At 38.6% G+C, this 5,696-nt stretch overlaps 1 protein-coding gene across 1 annotated transcript in view; it reads left to right on the forward strand.

Moving 5' to 3' along the window:
• LOC104985671 (neurobeachin) overlaps positions 1-5,696 on the forward strand; it is a 200,171-nt gene that overhangs the window by 99,009 nt on the left and 95,466 nt on the right. The window lies entirely within an intron of this gene.

Consider the following 5,696-nt stretch of genomic DNA (forward strand, 5'->3'; position numbering starts at 1 on the left):
ATACTCCATTGTGTATATGTACCATAGCTTTCTTATCCATTCATCTGCTGATGGACATCTAGGTTGCTTCCATGTCCTGGCTATTATAAATAGTGTTGCGATCAACATTGGGTTACACGTGTCTCTTTCCCTTCTGGTTTCCTCAGTGTGTATGCCCAGCAGTGGGATTGCTGGATCATAAGGTATATTGCATACCCAGAACTTATTTATCTTATAACTAGAAGTTTGTACTCTTTGACCACCTTCATCCACTTTCCCATCCCTTACACTTACCTCTTGCAATCACTAGTCAGTTCTCTGTATGTAGGCCTCAATTTTTGATTCTCCGTATGAGTAATGTTTGTCTTTCTCTGACTTATTTCACTTGACTTAATACTCTAAGGGGCTTTCCTGGTGTCTCAGATGGTAAAGAATCTGCCTGCAATGCAGGAGACCTTGATTTGATCTCTGGGTCAGGAAGATCCCCTGGAGAAGGGAATGGCAACCCACTCCAGAATTCTTGCCTTGAGATTTCCATGAACAGAGGAACCATGGTGGACTACAGTCCATGGGGTCGCAAGGAGTCGAAAAAAGTCGGATATGACTGAGCATGGATACACTTTCCCTTTCGATCCCCTAAAGGTCCATCCATGTTGTTGTAAATCGCAAGATTTCCTTCTTTTTTATAGTTGAATAATTCAGTTCATTTCAGTCGTTCAGTTGCGTCCAACTCTTTGCGACCCCATGAAATAATTAATACCATCTTATCTTTATTCATTCATCTATCAATGGGTACTTAGTTTGCTTCCATGTATTGGTTAAAGTAAATAATGTTCGGTGAATGTGGGGCTGTGTATATCTTTTCTAGTTAGTGTTCTTGTTTTCTTTGGATATATATCCAAAAGTGAGGTTGCTGGGCCACATGGAAGTTTTGGTTTTAATTTTTGGAGAAAACTCCATACCAGTTTCTGTAGTGGCTGCAGTAACTCACTCAACAACTCTTAGTGGAGCTTTCGAAGAAAACAAAGATGGCTATTGCAATCTTTACCCAAGATGGGCTGTTTTACAGATAAAATAAATACAATGTCAGAAGTTTAACAGTATGTAATAGTAGATTATAGTTAATTGAATATTTGTAAGCTGTTCTTGAAGCTTGAATTTCCATTGGAAATTCTAGGTGGTATAGCATGGTAAACTAAAAACTGTCTTAAGTATTGGAATCAATAAAGTATGGTTTTCCAACATGAATTTCGGTTACAGGCTGAGACTTTGGTTTATCTTGCTCTTTGAAAAGAATTTCAGGTTCAAATTCTACAAAATTTTAGATACAACAGTGTGTGTGGTCTAAAAACAATTTTCATCTGCTCTTTCCTCAAGAGTTTTACTATCTGTGTTACTTACCTCCTCTCTCCTCCAAAGGGTCAGATGCTCATGTCATTCTGCGTTAAGAACAGTGAATATGACAGCTCATCGGAATTAGGAAGTTGTATAATTTATACCTTCACACTTTGACATGTTAAGAGACAATTTGAGGATTGTGTAACATTTAACATGTTTACATGCTGCCTTTTTAGAGAATTTTTGAAGTACATTTATTTATATTTCTAATTTCTATTTTCTAGATATTTCAAGACTAATTATTTTTGTTCCATAAGCATAGAATTTTATTTAGGAAAATAAATTTTTAAAATATATAAATTTATATTGAAAGCTAGTAAGGGGAGAGTTAACAAATTTGCCGTGTTTTTGCTGGTGTTGCATATATTTTAAGATTAATTTTTAAATTAAAATGCTTGATTATGAGTGAACACTAGGTAGCATGTTGTTTATAATCATTATTATTTCATGCATTTTACTGTTTTGGCAAACATTTATGAGTAAACATTATTTATATTAATTCACATTGGAAGAATGAATATCTGTTGGAGCTGAAAAAAAAAATGAGTCTGTTAGCAATACCGTATTTGAAGGATCCCAATGAAACCAGCAGAAAATCATCTAATGGGCCTATTTGTATTTGATTTATTAGCTAAAGTAGAGTTTTTATATAGATTTGTCAGAATTGCCCATATTTTATATTTAAAAAGCACTAATAAGCAAAGTCTGTAATTAGGAAGCAAAATCTCCTCTAGGAAGCTGTGCTTAAAAGAAAACAAAGCAAAAACAAAAAACCAGAACATCAGAATAATCTCCTCATTGGGTACATGCTTCCTGGGTAAAATGTTTTATAAGATATTTGGGAATAGGGTTAGGATAGACCTACCTTATATTGGGAGAAGGCAATGGCACCCCAGTCCAGTACTCTTGCCTGGAAAATCCCATGGACGCAGAAGCCTGGTAGGCTGCAGTCCATAGGGTCGCTAAGAGTCGGACACGACTGAGCGACTTCACTTTCACTTTTCACTTTGATGCACTGGAGAAGGAAATGGCAACTCACTCCATTGTTCTTGCCTGGAGAATCCCAGGGACGAGGGAGCCTGGTGGGCTGCCATCTATGGGGTCGCACAGAGTCGGACACTACTGAAGCGACTTAGCAGCAGCACCTTATATTGACTTATGCTTCATAATGAACAATAATTCTGGTGACACTTTTAGATATTTCCCACTGGTTCTGGCTACAACAGAATAATTGAGAAATCAGCATTTACCAACGATACTCAAGATAGCTGAAGTATGCACGCCCAGTACATAAGTGTTTGTGCAGAAGAATCTTAATTCTACTCATGATCTCGTCTTTTGTTTGCTGTATAAATCTCTACAAAACTTTTTTCCCCTTTTTTTTAACTTAGAAAAATTAACATACAATTGAAATATATTAGTTTCAGGTGTACAACATGATTGTATATTTTGAGTATATTGCAACATGATCACCACAATAAGTTCTAGTTAACATCCATCATCATAGTTACAAATTTTGTGTGTGTGTAATAAAAACTTAAAAAATTTTTTCTTTTAGCAACTTTAAAATATACCATACACTATCACCCTGCTGTATATTACATTCCTATTTTATAACTGGAAGTTTATTCCTTTTCACCCCTTTCAGCAATTTAGCCACCCCCCCAAATTCGTGAAACTCAAAGTTAAAAAAAAAAACACAAAACACTTAGATCATAGTGTCCAGTCCCAACACTTCATGGCAAGTAGAAGGGGAAACAATGAAAGCAGTGACAGATTTTATTTTGTTGGGCTCCAAAATCACTGCAGACCATGACTTGCAGCTACGACATTAAAAGATGATTGCTGCTTGAAAGGAAAGATATGACAAACCTAGAAAGCACATTAAAAGCAAACATCAGTCTGCTGACAAAGATCCATATAGTCAGGGCTATAGTTTTTCCATTACTCATGTAAGGATGCGAGAGTTGGACCATAAAAAAGGCTGTGCTAAATTGCTTCAGTCATGTCTGACTCTTGGCTACTGTGAACTGTAGCCCTCCAGGCTCCTCTGTCCATGGGATTTTATAGGCAAGAATATGGGAGTGGGTTGCCATTTCCTTCTCTAGGGTATCTTCCCAACTCAGGGATTGAACCTGTGTGTCTTACATCTCCTGCATTGGCAGGCAGATTCTTTACTACTAGTGCCACCTGGGAAGTCCTAAAAAAGGCTGAGCACTGAAGAATTGCTTTCGAATTGTGGTGGTGGAGAAGACTCTTGAGAGTCCCTTGGACAGCAAGATCAAACCAGTCAATCCTAAAGGAAAATAAACTCTGAATATTCATTGCTGAAGCTGAAACTCCTCAATACTTTGGCTGCTTGAAGGGAAGAGCTGACTCATTGGAAAGTACCCTGGTACTGGGAAAGATTGAAGGCAAAAGGAAACAGGGGTGGCAGAGGATGAGATGGTTAGATAGCATCACTGACCCAATGGAAATGAATTTGAGCAAATTCCGGAGGATAGTATAGGACAGAGGAACCTGGTGTACTGCAGCCCATGGGGTCACAAAGAGTCAGACATGACTTAGAGACTGAACACCACCACCACCTCCTTTATCTCTGGCTAACCATCTGTCTGTTCTCTGTATCTGTGAACTTGATGTTTGTTTGTTTTTTTCTTTTAGGTACCACACACAAGTGAGATCATATATTTTTTTCCTGTCTGACTTATTTTACTTTTCATAATGCTCTTAAGGCCCATGCATGTTGTTGTAAATGGCAAGATACCATACTTTCTTTATGACTAACATTCCAATGTACATATATCCCACTTTTTCTTTGTTCATTTATGTATCTTTGGATATGAACATCCTTGTTATTCTCTGCCTTTCTATACATCCTCACCAACGTTTATTATCTCTTGTTTTTCTGATAATACTCTTCATTGTGGTTTTGATTTGTGTTTCTCTGATGGTTAGTGACTTTGAGTAGCTTTTCATGTACCTTTGGGCTATCTATTTTACATCATATTCAGAAAAAATATGTGTGTTCACATCTTCTGCCTGTGTTTTAAATGAATTGTTTCTTTGCTGTTGAGTTGTGTGTTACTTTTATATTTTATATATTAACCCCTTATCAGTTCATTTCAGTTCAGTTCAGTCCCTCAGTTGTGTCCGACTCTTTGCGACGCCATGAATCGCAGCACACCAGGCCTCCTTGTCCATCACCAACTCCCGGAGTTCACTCAGACTCACGTCCATCGAGTCAGTGATGCCATCCAGCCATCTCATCCTCTGTGGTCCCCTTCTCCTCCTGCCCCCAATCCCTCCCAGCATCAGGTTCTTTTCCAATGAGTCAACTCTTCGCATGAGGTGGCCAGAGTACTGGAGTTTCAGCTTCAGCATCATTCCCTCCAAAGAAATGCCAGGGCTGATCTCCTTCAGAATGGACTGGTTGGATCTCCTTGCAGTCCAAGGGACTCTCAAGAGTCTTCTCCAGCACTACAGTCCAAAAGCATCAATTCTTCGGGGCTCAGCCTTCTTCACAGTCCAACTCTCACATCCATACATGACCACAGGAAAAACCATAGCCTTGACTAGATGGACCTTTGTTGGCTAAGTAATGTGTCTGCTTTTGAATATGCTATCTAGGTTGGTCATAACTTTCCTTCCAAGGAGTAAGCGTGTTTTAATTTCATGGCTGCAGTCACCATCTGCAGTTATTTTGGAGCCCCCAAAAATAAAGTCTGACACTGTTTCCACTGTTTCTCCATCTATTTGCCATGAAGTGATGGGACCGGATGCCATGATCTTCGTTTTCTGAATGTTGAGCTTTAAGCCAACTTTTTCACTCTCCACTTTCATTTTCATCAAGAGGCTTTTTAGTTCCTCTTCACTTTCTGCCATAAGGGTGGTGTCATCTGCATATCTGAGGTTATTGATATTTCTCCTGGCAATCTTGATTCCAGCTTGTGTTTCTTCCAGTCCAGCGTTTCTCATGATGTACTCTGCATATAAGTTAAATAAGCAGGGTGACAATATACAGCCTTGACGTACTCCTTTTCCTATTTAGAACCAGTTTATTGTTCCATGTCCATTTGTAACTGTTGCTTCCTGACCTGCATACAAATTTCTCAAGAGGCAGATCAGGTGGTCTGGTATTCCCATCTCTTTCAGAATTTTCCACAGTTTATTGTGATCCACTCAGTCAAAGGCTTTGGCATAGTCAATAAAGCAGAAATAGATGTTTTTCTAGAACTCTCTTGCTTTTTCGATGATGCAGCAGATGTTGGCAATTTGATCTCTGGTTCCTCTGCCTTTTCTAAAACCAGCTTGAACAT

Source organism: Bison bison, unplaced genomic scaffold (assembly GCF_000754665.1).
Source record: "Bison bison bison isolate TAMUID 2011002044 unplaced genomic scaffold, Bison_UMD1.0 scf7180017864056, whole genome shotgun sequence".
Lineage (NCBI taxonomy): Eukaryota > Metazoa > Chordata > Mammalia > Artiodactyla > Bovidae > Bison > Bison bison.